Source organism: Typopeltis vanoorti, chromosome 25 (genome assembly GCF_054136105.1).
Source record: "Typopeltis vanoorti isolate ZY-2024b chromosome 25, IOZ_Tvanoo_1.0, whole genome shotgun sequence".
Classification (NCBI taxonomy): Eukaryota; Metazoa; Arthropoda; class Arachnida; order Uropygi; family Thelyphonidae; genus Typopeltis; species Typopeltis vanoorti.
The window spans coordinates 62413299-62429673 of record NC_143573.1 but is presented as its reverse complement, the minus strand read 5'-3'; the positions used below and the strand labels follow the sequence as shown (position 1 = coordinate 62429673).

The 16375-nt window shown below is 39.2% G+C and overlaps 1 protein-coding gene across 1 annotated transcript in view; it reads right to left on the bottom strand.

Moving 5' to 3' along the window:
• Positions 1–16375, bottom strand: part of LOC150092788 (protein lin-9 homolog) — a 248894-nt gene that overhangs the window by 58592 nt on the left and 173927 nt on the right. The window lies entirely within an intron of this gene.

Sequence of the window (16375 nt, the reverse complement as noted above, 5' to 3'; positions counted from 1 at the left end):
TCAGATACTTATATTAAAAACTCTCAACATTTTATAGAAAAATCAATAAACATCTCTATCTCTGAAAATGATATACTTGCCAGCCTTGATGTCACTTCCCTGTTTACTGACATTCCAGTGGTTGAAGCTATCAACATCTTAGACAATTTATTCCCACATGACGTCTCTTCATTGTTTAGCCACTGTCTATCTTCTAACTATTTCATATGGAAGAAAACAATTTCCAAACAATTAACCGAATTGGCCATGGGCAGCCCCCTCTCACCCTCTTGTGCCGACTTATTTATGAAAGATCTTGAAAGTAAAATCTTATCTCAAATTAATCTAAAACCTAAGGCATGGTTCAGATTTGTTGATGACATCTTTATCATTTGAAACCACAAAAAGGAAGAGCCATTAGATTACCTAAACAAAATCAATATGTCCCACCATACTATCAAATTCACACTAGATCTTGAAAAGGACAAACAGCTACCATTCCTAGATATCATAATAAAGAAAATAACAGTGTCAACTTATCAGTTTATAAAAAACCAACAAATACTGGATGTTATCTAAACTTTAGCACATCTCCCAAAAACTCAGCATTATTCATATGCGAAAGAAAAGAGCTATACAATTCATGACGGACCATAATGATCTACAGGAAGAATTAAATAAAATATCAAACGATCTACTCCTAAATGGCTACCCTAGAGGACTTGTTAACAAGATTTTCTTCTCTGACATACCACAAAGACAACATGATGACACCCAATATATAACTGCTATAACTATTCTATACGTTGGTACCATCTCCAAAAACTAGCTAGCCTCCTAAACCCACACAATATTAGAGTGACCTTCAAGCCAGGTGAAACTATCCAGAAATTTCTAAGATCACCAAAAGATTTCAATCCTTTCTACAAACATGCAGGAGTTTATAACATCCCTTGTTCCTGTGGTTTAAGTTACATTGGTCAGATGTCTAGAAGCTTCGAAGTGAGACAAAGGGAACACATCAGCTATGTTAGAAACATCAGACAAGATATTTCTGGCCTTTCTTTCCACTTCTCTACAACCAACCACATTATTGAATGGAATAAAAGTCTTATGCCATATATAGAAGAAAACTACCATTCCAGAATCTTCAAAGAAGCTGCTACAGCCGCTCATTCCACAAATAACCTCAACAGAAACCAGGGTTTGATCCTGCCAGATATATGGAAGACTTTAATCAGATCACTAAACACACAGGAAATGAACTTCAGTGCAAACTACCAAATAAATCATGTATCCGCAGCACGCGTATTGTTTCACGCGCACTACTATTTTGTTATTGAAATAGAATTGTCAGTTAACGTATAGCTTGTCATTTTTGTTTCTTTGCTTTCATGATTGTACCCTGAAGAAGCTGACAGCATAAGCCGGCAAAACTAGTTGGTAATTAAATTAGTTATTCATCTACACTTGACCAATATCTAAATAATAGTTAATTTTCAATAATCTTTGTGGTCAACAATTAACAATTTCTAAGAGCTATAATAATTTGCTCTAATGAACAAGCTCTTTAGCAAGAACTGCAAATTATTAGCAATAATTTACAAACAGTGGCTATAGCAAAAATACCATCAATAAAATTCTTCATCAAACTACACCTAAAAATGCAAATAATATAGATTACAGTAAAATCATTACATTACGGGGTTATTAAATAAAATAAATAGAATGCTATATCATCATCGGCTAAACTGGATAAGGGTAATGGGTTTACAGTGATATTGCTGGACCTGGCTAAGGCCTTTGACAGGATACCACATGGAATTTTAATCCGTAAACTGCAACATATGTGAATGGATATAGGGTTAGTGAGATGGATAGGAGGGTGGTTGATGGAGAGATATCAGAGAGTAGTTTACTTAGGAGTACAGTCCAAAAGACGGCCTGTGACTTAGTGGTGTGCCGCAGGATTCTGTTCTTGGACCACTGCTGTTTAATTTGTTGATAATGATATAGGGAAGGATCTGAGAGGAACGGTTCATTTGTTCGCTGATGATGCAAAGTTGGGTAGGGCAGTAGTGAATGCAGAAGATGTCAAAATTTTGCAGGATGATTTGGATAGATTGGAGGGCTGGGGTAAATAGAATGGATGTCAATTTAATGTGGCAAAATGTAATGTTATGCATTTTGGGGTGAAAAGATTAGCAGCAGTATATAACACATTGTGTCACATTGGTGGAACTGTACTCCAGGAGATTGATGAGGCCAGGGACTTGGGAAATGTTGGTGGATAGGGAGTCGAAGTTTAGGGGGCACATTGCAAAAGTGGCTAAATCAGCTCATCAAATCACTTGGATGCTGAAGAATACTTTGACAAGCAGAGCCAAGCAAGTTATTGTTCCTCTGTATTGAGCCTTGATAAGACCTCATCTCGACTACTGTCCCCAGATTTGATCACCTAGGTTTCTTCTTGATGGGGAGGAGGTTGAGAGGATCCAGTGGCGAGTGACCAAGATGATAGCAGGTCTATGGAATGAACCTTACGAGAACAGGTTGAAGATTTGTGGGTTGCAGAAGTTGGTTGATAGGCAGAGAAAGGGGAGTATGATTGAGACATTCAAATGGCTAAAGGGTTTCTATAGGATTATTCAGAGGATATTTTTGAGATCAGGACTGGTGGTGGGAGTACTAGGGAGACATCCATGGAAGCTAAGCAAGAGTAAGGGTGTTAGAGCTAGGTTTTTTACTTTTAGAGTGGTGAATGAGTGGAATAAGCTGCAGAGTCTGTTGTGGGTGCTATGACAGTGAACGAGTTCATGGCAAAGTATGATAGATACTGTGTGAATGTCAAATAGTTGTGATGGACATAATGTTTATGGCCTCCCTCAATGAGTCTAAGAACTCCTTGGAGTCGCCCGTAATAATAATAATAATTATAACCACCGATAAAATTTAAAACTTATTCAACTCTAAGGATTTCCACCCTGGGGTATACCGAATCAATTGCACCTGTAACTTACCTTCTCTTGATGAAACTGGATGTACAATTCCATAAAAAATGAACAGACAGACATGTGGTATGGTAGAGTCATGATAATTTGGTTGATAGTTAACACTTATTATTTTGTAACTGAAGTTATTATTATAACATGGCACCTATCTCCATAATTTATTAAAACGAATGCTGATCATAGTGTAACTATGAAAGAAAGGATTCTCATCTGTTAATATAGCATATCAGATTTTTGCTGGCATAGAAATCACAGAAAGCTATGCATAATAATAAACGAAATATGACATTCTCATTTTCTTTATTCTTATAAAAAATTTAGGAGTATAATCCCATATCCCACTTATTTTTATGTACATTTTTCCTTTCATAAAGAATTATCCAAATTATGTTCTAATGAAAGTAAATGAATGTGAAGTGCAAGTCAACTCTATCATGTGAGTTCTCTATAGGAAACTCATATAGAACTATAAGAACAGTTTGCTATAGAGAAGAGCATTGTGTAGGTGAGATTTTGTGCAGCACTTAATAGTAGTTATTGCTATTGTTATATTGAGGTGACTGCGTGTGTATCACATTATGAAGGAAAGTGGCATTACATCTAATATTAAAATCAGAGCTATGCAACTTAGCTTTTTACTTTTTGCAGATGATGTTCATTGAAAACAGCTATAAAAAAAGAAAGAAACTATGCAAATAATTACATTCACAGTGGAGAACTTATGCATAAAGGAGGTTCCAAGACTGCTGTTGTAAATTACCGACCGATTAGCATATCAGGAATAATTGTCAAGGTCTTCAAGAAATTAGTCAAGAGAAAAATACAGGATTGGATAGATGAAAATGGGATATTGTATGGGGGGACAACATGGTTTTGTGAAGGGTAGATCATGCCTCAGTAACTTGCTCACGTTTTATAACACAGTGACGGCTGAACTGGATAAGGGTAATGGGTTTACAGTGATTCTACTGGACTTTGCTAAGGCCTTTGACAGAATACCACATGGAATTCTAATTAGTAAATATATGGGGATGGATATAGGGTTGGTGAGATGAATAGGAGGGTGGCTGATGGAGAGATATCAGAGAGTGGTTTATTCAGAAGTAGAGTCCAAAAGATGGCCTGTGACTAGTGTGCCACAGGGTTCTGTTCTTGGACCACTACTTTTCAATTTGTTCATTAACGATATAGGAAAGGATCTGAGAGGAAGTGTTCACTTGTTTGCTGATGATGCAAAGTTGGGTAGAGCAATAGTGAGTGCACAGGATGTCAAAATTTTGCAAGATGATTTGGATAGTTTGGAGGACTGGGCTAAAGAAAATTGATGTTAATGTAATGTGGCAAAGTGTAAGGTTATGCATTTTGGGATGAAAAGATTAGCAGCAGTATATCACATTGGTGGAACTGTACTCCAGGAGATTAATGAGGCCAGGGATTTAGGAAAGTTGGTGGATGGTGGATGTGCCCCCTAAACAAGTTGAAGTTTAGGGGGCACATTGCAAAAGTGGCTAAATCAGCTCATCAAATCACTTGGTTGCTGAAAAATACTTTAACAAGCAGAGACAAACAAGTTATTGTTCCTCTGTATCGAGCCTTGATAAGACCCCATCTAGACTACTGTGCCCAGATATGGGTGCCGGTGTTTCTTCTTGATGGGGGAGGAGGTGGAGAGGATCCAGAGATGAGTGACCAAGATGATAGCAGGTTTATGGAATGAACCTTATGAGAACAGGTTGAAGATTTGTGGATTGCAGAAATTTTTTGATAGGCAGAAAAGGGATGTATGATTGAGACATTCAAATAACTGAAGGGTTTCTATAAGATTAATTCAGAAGATATTTTTGAGAATAGGACTGGTGGTGGGAGGGCTAGGGGCCATACATGGAAGCTGGGCAAGAATGTGGTTAGCAAGGGTGTTAGAGCTAGGTTTTTTACTTGGAGAGTGGTGAATGAGTGGAATAAGCTGCCATGACTGTGAATGAGTTCAAGGCGAGGTATGATAGATACTGTGTGAATGTTGAATAGTTGTTCTCGACATGATGTTAGGGCCTCCCTTGATGAGTCTGTCGACTCCCTGGAGTTGCCCGTAATAATAATAATCAAAGATTTCAGCTATTTAAGCTCAATTTTTGGTGAAGATGGCAAATTGCATATGAAACATAAGCCCCCTAATGGCTTATATTATGTCTGTGATGTGCAATATTTTCACATCTTTTCTTTTAGTATATATCATTATGCTTTTTCCAGATCTCTATTATATTCCCATTATTTTCTATTTAGAGTTGTCTAAAGGGGTTGCTCAAAGGTCAAAGCCAGATAACTGGGAGGAACCCCCCCCCCCTTTTAAGGAATACAGAGAACCAATAGGAGCTTCTGATCCAGTGTCCAATTCTTCGCCTTCACATGGTGCACCCTGTTAGTAGGTATTTATTGTGTACTGAATGAATGTGGATGAGCCGGCATTATGGGATTTTGCTGACCAAATTGTATACTTTCTTTGGCTTAAACCAGAAGTGTATGTGATGGTACAACATGGTCAGATTTCAAGCCAGCTGGAGACATTGCCTGTTAAAACACTCCTACTGTTTTCATCCAGGACCCAGGTTGAACAGTGGAAGGTCAGTTACTAGAACAAACTCCAACTTAATATCTAAGATGAGAGAAGAACCCAACATCAGAAGAACTGAAGGTAGGCACTATCAGCATAAGGAGTATTGATGGAAAAGAAATCAACCTTGTAGAACACCTGGAAAAGTGCCATGTAGACATAATTGGAATTACTGAGACAAAGAAGACCAAATTAGGTGAGCTCTTTCTAAATAAGTATAGGATGTTATATTCAGGTAACAAAAATAAGGAAGGAGTAGAAATAGCATTCAAGCTATTGCAATACAAAAATAAACTTCTTGACTGGAAAGCAATTCAAGTAGGTTTGAATTGAATTTGAAGTTTTCCCACATAGGGTTATGTGGGAAAACTTCAAAATGGGAAAATCAACAATGACACTTATTTGTGGCTATGGTTCAACAGAAGGTTTTTCTATGGAAGAAGTAGATGGATTTTTTGAATCATTAGAACAGGTAGGCTGACATAAAAACAAAAACTGTTGCATTTTTGCTCAGAATATGGACTAGGTCATTACTAACACCTTGTTGCAACATAAAGATGTGCACAAGTTCACATGGAGAGAAGACACAACCTTATTGATTATGTTATATTGTTGATAGTAGTATTTTGATGCTAGTTCAGGATACAAGAGGGTACAGAAGATTTGAAATTGGAAGTGACCATTACTTAGTACTGAGCAGGATAAAAATGGATATCATATTGAAAAGAAAAAAAAAAAAAAAAAAACAGTATGTAAGAGAGGTTTAGAAATAATTAAGTTCAGCAGCTTTTACAGGAACTATAGGCTCAACTATACAAACAATATAGAAGAAAAAAATTAAACAGTTCAAAAGCAAGAACCAAACCTTGGAATCTCAGTGGCAAACTCTGAAGAAAAACATCGACACAGCAAGGGATGCATGTGGTGAAGTTGTCTGTAAGGATAGAAAAATAAGAACACCAAAGTTCAAAGGCCTGGAAAGAAGAAAGCATATCAAAAGCTGTTAGCAAATAATTCAGTAGATGCACTTAAAGAATACAGATAAAAATCTAAGAGAGCTAAACTGTGTGCAAGGATAGCTAAACAAAACTATGGAGGGGGGGGGTCTTTGATAAGAATATAGAAGATAAATATTAAGGAAAAATGGAATTAGTGGAAAGAAAAATATTAGTGGAAAAATGTTTGGGAGACTATTGAAAAAGCTTTGAAATGGAGGAAATCAAAAATTGATAATGATAAGAGATTCTGCTTCGCAACTGTCACCGGAAAGGGGATGAAACAGAAGTGATATCCAATATATGTCATTGTGACGCAGGATCTTTAGAGGAGGAGAAAAGAGTCTCGCTGGTCAAATAATGGCACGAATCTTGAAAGATATTCCGTTACCAGAGGAACTGTACGTACGTAGGTATATGAAGTAAACCATGCACAACTAAGAATTTTTGCTTGCTATCACCACACATAAATATTGCACATCATGCGTCCATAACTTTCCTACTGTTATGGTACAGTCGCTGGCAGGAAAATACAGCCAAACACCGTATCCGCCATAAGCAGACGTCGGTACGATTGCTGGAAATCTCGGTTGTATTGTAGCGTGGTTTCCATATAATGGAGAATTCAAACCAAACACACACATCCAAACATATGCAGCACACAATATCTAAGAGAGAAAAACTTTTATTTATTGCAAAACCAATGTGCACACATCACGAACAGCAACTAACTCCCTGCAGCTGGCCAGTAAGTACGACAACTGTGGTAAGATGGCGCTTTTAGTCAATGTTGTGATTAGTTGGCTATTACATGCAGACGATTTGAAGAGCAGCATTTACAAAGCGATGAACATGAGGAAGTGTTAACATCACATTTTAGAAGTGATTAACAGTTGCATTTGAAAATGTGTATTCGTGCACTAAGACATGTCTACTGTGATCGTTTTTTACATATATAATTTTGCAATTAAAATTAAAAATTTGTGCAGGAATGTTCTAAGTGAGATAGTTATTGGATATGAGTTACTGAATTTTTTTGGATCTATGGGGGGGGGGGGGGGGTTGGAACCGGGATATCCGTGGATGTTAAGTTCGTGTTTGTAGTTGTGATGAATGGAATAAGATAGGAGCTACATTTTTCTCTCATCATTTCATAACGCACTTTGCGAATGGAACAGCTTATATGTCGAATCCGAGTGCGTGTAGTCATAGTTTGTCGTGAGCAGATTAATGGGGATAAAAAGATAAATGTCGTTGTGGGCAGATAAATGGAGATATCAGCAGGATGGCGCTGATATCCCCACCCATTCATCTGCTTAAAGAGGAGATGTTAGTGCTAAAGAAAATGTTAGCTATTTTTCTTAATGGGATATCAGCGCTGTTGGTGCTATGGGCAGATGAATGGAAATATTAGCGCCACCCCACTGAAATCCTCATTCATCTTTCCACAAATACATTTAACAATCACTCCATTAAAGCTTGCCTCCACACCAACCTTTATCTTTCATCCCCATTAATCTGCCCGCGACAAACTACGACTACACGCACTAAGATTCGACGTTAAACTGCTCCATTCGCTAAGTCCATTGTGAGATGAGGAAAAAATGTAGCTCTGATCTTACTCCATTCAACACAACAACGAACACGAACTTAACATCCAAGGATGCTCCTTTTCCAAACCCTCCCCTCCATAGAGCCAAAAAAATTCGGTCAAGTCATATCCGTTAACTGTGTCTCCCCCCACCCCCACAACATTACACACCAGAATTCAAACAGGTGACAGAAGCTGGTTGTTCAGTCCCAAAGAAGACAAAGTCGGTTCCATAAGCAGGAAAGAAAGGTGATGGCATCGGTGTTTTGGGATTTTGTTTATTAATTATCTTGAAAATGGTAAAACAATAGCCGGGAAATATTATTCCAATCTTTTAACCATAATCGATGAAAACTTTCTTTGGCACTTGAACAACTGGCTTCTGTCCACTGTTTAGACTGCTGTTGGGATTCTGGTGTGTAATGATGAATCCAAGTATCATCCATAGTAATAAATCGACGAACAAAATCGGTTTTATTCTTCTTAAAATGCTCCAAACACTCTACTAAACACTCCACCCCCACAACATTACACACCAGAATTCAAACAGGTGACAGAAGCTGGTTGTTCAGTCCCAAAGAAGACAAAGTCGGTTCCATAAGCAGGAAAGAAAGGTGATGGCATCGGTGTTTTGGGATTTTGTTTATTAATTATCTTGAAAATGGTAAAACAATAGCCGGGAAATATTATTCCAATCTTTTAACCATAATCGATGAAAACTTTCTTTGGCACTTGAACAACTGGCTTCTGTCCACTGTTTAGACTGCTGTTGGGATTCTGGTGTGTAATGATGAATCCAAGTATCATCCATAGTAATAAATCGACGAACAAAATCGGTTTTATTCTTCTTAAAATGCTCCAAACACTCTACAGAGATTTTCATGCGATGTTTTTGATCTGCTGTGAGCAAGCACGGTTCCCATCTTGTGCCAACGCTTGCTCACAGCAGATAAAAAATGCAATATTTTGCATGATGAATTGCATGAAGAATGCAATATATTCCACATCCGTTCTTTTGAAATGCATCAAATTCCTGCCATGTAACCTCAAAGGGTGTACAGATATGATAGATAGATTAGCTCTGCTAACGAATTCCTGGATGCTGACAATGTCAAGTTCTTTCCTAATATCCTCATTTTTAATATGATATTGCGATTAATGCCATCTGTTCACGCCTCTAATCTTTCTTAGGACTCTCATATCTGCAGTCTCTAGTCTTTGGTCAAGTGTTTTACTTCTGATCCAGCTCTCAGATCCATAAGTTAAAACTGGTTTGAACACTGTCTTGTATACAGCTAATTTAGTGTTCCGAACTAATTTCTCTCTTATTCCATATACATTTATTCAGTTAACCTCCCACCATACCAGTTTTGTTGATTCTGTTGTCTATTTCCATATTTAATTTACCATGTTCACTAAAAATTGTGCCTAAGTAGCTGAAATGTTTTATTTGTTCCACAGATTCTCCGTTCACAACACAGTTGACATTTTCAACGATTCTGCCTATTTATTACTGACCTTCATACCATATCTATTATAACAGTTGTTCAATTTAGTCAGGGAATCTTGCAGACTTGTAGCGGATTTATTTAGAAGTATAACATCATCTGCATAAAGCAAAGAACTGACATTAACATCTCCAATTTTGATACCATGTTTAATACCACTTTCCTTCATAATGTGATCCATATAGATAATGAATAACAGCGAGGATAATGTACATCCTTGTCTTACACCAGATTTAACATTAAACTATCTTCCTGTACTTCTTTCAATTCTAACTGCTAGCTTACAACTCAAATAAAGATGAAGTATTGCTTGATATAATGCCCCACACAACTGTTGCATTTTGAATAGCTTCTCTCTTGGAACCTTGTCATATGCCTTTTCCAGATCTACAAAATTCAAATACAGATCTTTGTTATATTCCCATGATTTCTCAATAATTTGTCGTAGAGTGAAAATCTGATCCTCACAGCCTCTATTTGGCCTGAATCCAGCTTGTTCTTCCACAATTCTTCTCAACTGTTTCTCAAGTATACTTGCATAAATCTTGCCAGGAACACTCCTCAGTAGGGAAATACCTCTGTAATTCTCACATTCAGTTTTATTTCTGTTTTTATATATGGATACTACGAGAGCTCTACTGAGTGTTCCTGGTAAGATTTATGCAAGTATACTTTTGAAACGGTATCTATACTTGAAGTAGCAAAAGCCATCATTGGGAATTTGTCCCTCTGTCCAGGACTTCTGAAGTATGCAGTGCAGCCACTGTAAGACTTTTATATCACCATACTTCAGCATTTCTGGTCGAATATCATCTACTTCTGATGTCTTTCCACATTTCAAGTGATGGCTTTTTCTACTTCAAGTATAGATATGTATTCTTGACTGTTTTTTACCATTGTGCTATCACTGATTGTTTCATTTAGCAATTTTTCGAAGTAATTACTCCATACTTCAAGGATATCTTATTCTCCTTTTTCATCGCTAACTCCTTTTACAGCACTCTTTCCTCCATTTCTGAGATTCTTCAACAACCTCCAGAATATTTTCCCACCCTTCTTGATATTTATTTTCTATGTTCTTGCCAAAGTCCTCCCATGACTTTTATTTAGCTAGTTTTACATACTGTTTAGCTTTCTTACATTTGGCTCTGTATTCTCTAAGAGCACAAGTTGACTTATTTGCCAGGAACTTTTGATATGCTTTCTTCTTTTCCTTCACTGTCTCTTTAATTTCCTGTAGTCATTTCAAAAAAATTTCATTGCCATCTATGGTCGAGAACGAGAACTTTTCAGACCAACCTCGTATGTTTGGCATCAAGTTACTAAAAGATGTCGATTTGATTCCTCTTTCAAATGACATTGTCAGTCACAGGTGACGTAGAATCTCAGTTAAGTGAAAGAGTTTAGAAGAGCTGTTATTATGCGTTACAAATAGATGAGACTACTGATATCACAAATGATGCGCAGGTAACATATATGCTCGTAATATGCACAAGATAACAACATTCATGATGATATTCTTTGTAGAATTTTGTCATCTCAAACAACTAGAGAAGAAATATTTCACAGTCTGAATACACAAAGGGATCTAGTGGGAAAAAATGTATGGGCTTCTATTCGAATGGAGATTGCACACTTACATGCAGGCATAGTAGGGTTGTTTCTATGGTCAAGGAAGTAGCTGCGGATATGAAATGGTTACAATGTTTCATACACAGGGAAGCGTTATCCTCCAAAGGAATGCCACCATAATTTAAAACTATGCGACTTCAAGGAAATTATACCCGCTTTGGGGCATATCAAAAACACACTCGCGTGAAAATCTCTGACCAGTGTTTTGAGCGTTTTAAGAAGAATAAAACTGATTTTGTGCGTCAATTTATTACTATGGATGACACTTGGATTCACCATTGCATACCAGAATCCAAACAGTGGACAGAAGCCGGTTGTTCAGTGCCAAATAACGTTTTCTTCAAGTCTGGTTAAAAGATCGGAATAATATTTCACGGTTACTGTTTTGCCGTTTCCAAGATAATTAATAAACAAAATCCCAAAACACTGATGCTATGACTTTTCCTGCTGATTGAACCGACTTTTCTTCTTTGGCACTGAACAACTGACTACCGTCCACTGTTTTGAATTCTGGTGTGTGTGTGTGTGGGGGGGGGGGGGGGGGGGGGGGGCTGTCTGCTCCGGGCAGCACTTTGAACTTTTTTTATTTGAGTTTTTCTAAATAAAATTTGATTAAGAATTACCTACATTACTATGACATAGACTTCGACAATGTCATCGATGATTTTGCTAACAGAAAAGCAAGAAAAATAACATTTTAGAATGTTGAAATTAAAGTTTTACTTCAAAAATAAACATAGTGTTTTAATTTATTTCCCTATACGTCATTTTGACTATTTGTAGTATTTTTGGTGTGTATTGAGAGGGACGGAAAACTCGGAGACCGCCCCGGGCAGCAACAGCTCTAGCTATGACACTGGGGGGGGAGACATAGTTAACAGATATAACTTACCAAATTTTTTTGGCTCTATTATAGAGGGGAAGGTTGGGATAAGGTAGCATACTTGGATGTTAAGTTTGTGTTCGTTGTTGTGATGAATAGAGTAAGATAAGAGCTACATTTTTCTCTCAACAGTTTACACTTCGAATCCGAGTGCATGTAGTCGTAATTTGTCGTGGGAGATTAATGGGGATGAAAGACAACGGTTGTTGTGGAGGTGAGCTTAATGATTGTGGGCAGGTTAACGGGGATTTCAGCGGGATGACAGTTGACATTCCCATTAAGAAAAAGAATTAACGTTTTGTTTAGAACTAACATTTGGCATGTATTAAGCACTAGTTCTTCAGAACTAACATCTCCTCTTTAAGCAGATGAATGGATGGGGATATCAGTGCCATCCAGCTGACATCCCCATGTTATCTGCTCAGAACGATGTTTATCTTTCATCCCCATTAATCTACCCACGGCAAACTACGACAACGTGCACGTCGGATTCGACATGTAAATTGTTCCATTCGCTAAGTTGATGTGAGATGAGAAAAAATTGTAGCTCTTATCTTATTCCATTCATCACCAACGACGAACATTGAACTTAACATCCACAGATGCCCCTGGTCCAAACCTCTTCCCCCTCCATAGAGCCAAAAAAATTCAGTAACTCATATCTGATAACTGTCTCTCACTTAGAACATTCCTGCACATTTGAAAATGAATACACATTTTCAAATGCACTTCTAACTAAAAACGTGATGTTAACACTTCCTCATGTTCATTGCTTAGTAAATTCTGCTCTTCAAATCGCCTGCATATAACAGCCAGCTGTACTTACTGGCCATCTTCATCCATGTGGTTAGCCTGTCACAGGGAGTTAGTTGCTGTTTATGATGTGTGTGTGCGTTCATTTTGCAATAAATAAAAAGTTTTTTCCCTCTTAGATACTGTGTGCCGCATATATTCGTTATGTTGGGATGTGTGTGTTTGGTTTGAATTGTCCATTGTATGGAAACTGACGCTACAATACAACCTGGTGACATCCAGCAATCATACCGACGTTGTCTGCAGATACGGTGTTCGGCTGCATTTTCCCGTCAGCGACTGGACTACGTTGTCTGCGTATAGCACATACGGTGTTCATCTGCATTTTCCGGCCAGCGACTGTACCATAACAGTAGGAAAGATAAGGATGCATGATGTACAGCATTTATGTGTGGTGATAACAAGCAAAAATGATTCATATTTATGCATGGTTTGCTTCATATACCTACGTACATACAGTTTCTCTGGTAATAGAATATCTATTTTATGTGACGGATTCTGTGTGGTCTGCCGCATATTCCAGCAAGCGACCATACTAGATATGGAACCGCTAAAAGCTATTGTTGGGGCATTTATTGTCGTTTGGACAATAGAGCCTGCATGTCATAGCGAAGTCACATTCGGTTGGGAACGGAGACGGGGTACCGCTCAACGGTAAAAATGCGTCCGCTCCCAGTATCCCGTAGACTGCCCATTGGAAGGGAAAGAGTCTGATTTCGGAAATGGATTCATTCAAAAACCAATAAAGAGCACCAATTGTTATGAGTTGCACTGTTATCATTGAAAGGTAAGAAATTGCCTGATATGCAACGTTTCGCATTTCAAGGGGAATGATTCCAAATAACTAGACCCATAAAATCTACTGTGAAGCCACATCAAACGGTAATTTTTGTTGAATGTAATGGGGAGTTCCTGGAGCACATGGGGTGATTCGGAAGCCCAAATTTGACAATTTTGAGTGTTTACAGTCCTGTTCAGATAAAAATGCACCTCATCTCCCTACAGAATTTTCCAAAGCCAAGCAATGTTATCCTGCAATCTGACCAGAAATGTCAGTCTCTTATTATAACCACAGTATAGCAGCTGCTGTGCATGGCTGATATTGTATGGATAAAATGTAATAATTTTGTGCAAGATTTTGCATACTGTGGGACTAAGGGCATATCCAATTGTCATACTACTCCAAGGGTGCTACTACTACTACCGAGCAACATTTTCATGTGATCTGTTGACATTTGTGGTAGCATTGGTTTCCGTCTTCTGCCAGGTCGAACTTCCAAAGATCCTGTTTCTTCAAATTTCCAAATCATCAATCTAACTGTATTAGCTGACAGAGAGGACCTTTACACAATTTCTGGTGAGTTTTAAACTCGTGAATAGTGGCTGACGGATTGGACTCGTTAAGGTAAAATCGTTTTATAAGTAATGCATTATAAGGTAAAGTGAAGTGCATGTTGAACATGAGTATCATCAAGAGTGCATTTGCGAAGTTCCCCCCCTTTACTTTATAGCTCTTATGATGCCAGCAAAACAGGGCTGAATTTCATTTTATGCAAATTTTTTGCTTCCTGGGGCTACAACAGTGCCATATTCCTCCTACTGGCGACTTTTTGAACTGAAAGTTTTTTTCGTGGAATCCTTCATCTTGATTAACCTCTACCAAATTTAGTGAGATTCTGGTTGTTAGATCAAGCTACATAAGGCTCTGAATAGGGGGAAGTTTAATTATAGTCATCCTATACCTATTACTTAGCCATAAATACTGTTACAATACTGCTTTTTTTTTCCTCCTTCATGCCACTTGTGAAATACATGTCAGAAAGAAATGAACATTCTTCACACTCTATCATTCTAACACTCCTCCAACCTCTTGGGGGGTGTGACATATGTTCTTTCTTTGATTATACCCAAAACTTGATGTTGCCCAATCTACGCTTTGCCAGAGATAGTCTGCAATGGTTGGACCATCAATCCATAAGATATGCAACTGGAGCATTTCATCACTGAGGCAAATGAACAACTTGCATTGCTTCTCCATCAACAGCCATCTTACTATATGTTATCAAAATAAAATCCCTGCTGGACCATCCCATGTGGTCAACTATTTTTTGTCCAAGGTGAGAGAGAATTGTACAGCACTCACCAGACTGTCATAAAATGATAAGATTATGAACAAAAGCTCTCTCACAAGCTTTGGATATCATGGTAGACAATATAGCACAGATGACACTAAATACAATGCTACAGTGACACCCAAATATTCCATCCCTCCTGTTGTCTAACAGCAGCTTTTTCAAAGCATGTATAATGGAATACTATGATTTTGTACCTGTCTACACAGATGGCTTAAAATCAGCAGGTATTTTGCTGTCTTCTCAGATCCCAATGGATATATATATAACAAACTATAATTAGACTTTGGTTTAAAAAACATAAGACTGCAATACTACCAAAGATGCATTATATATATACAGTAAAACCTCTTTTTTACACTTTTTAGGGGACTGATGAAAAAAAGTGTAAATAGCAGGAAATGTAAAAAAAATCATTAAAAAAGGCTAAAAGATGACTTACTGTTAGTATGTGAGTCTACATACTAGATTATAAAATTTAATAACTGAAAATAAATGAATTTACAATTACTTACATTTATCTATTTAAAAAAAAATTTTAATTGTTGATTGTTTTTTTCTTTTTCTGCACTCTTATAAGTTCCACCTCCTCTCCACAGTGTATAAGGCATTAAATGCCCTATCGTCTCCTGATGCACTTGCAATATACTGCCTCATGGGGTGGGGGGGGGGGGGGGTGGGGGGGGGGGGGGGTGGGGGGGGGGGGGGGTGGGGGGGGGGGGGGGTGGGGGGGGGGGGGGGTGGGGGGGGGGGGGGGTGGGGGGGGGGGGGGGTGGGGGGGGGGGGGGGTGGGGGGGGGGGGGGGTGGGGGGGGGGGGGGGTGGGGGGGGGGGGGGGTGGGGGGGGGGGGGGGTGGGGGGGGGGGGGGGTGGGGGGGGGGGGGGGTGGGGGGGGGGGGGGGTGGGGGGGGGGGGGGGTGGGGGGGGGGGGGGGTGGGGGGGGGGGGGGGTGGGGGGGGGGGGGGGTGGGGGGGGGGGGGGGTGGGGGGGGGGGGGGGTGGGGGGGGGGGGGGGTGGGGGGGGGGGGGGGTGGGGGGGGGGGGGGGTGGGGGGGGGGGGGGGTGGGGGGGGGGGGGGGTGGGGGGGGGGGGGGGTGGGGGGGGGGGGGGGTGGGGGGGGGGGGGGGTGGGGGGGGGGGGGGGTGGGGGGGGGGGGGGACTATTTATTACTGACCTTCATACCATATCTATTATAACAGTTGTTCAATTTAGTCAGGGAATCTTG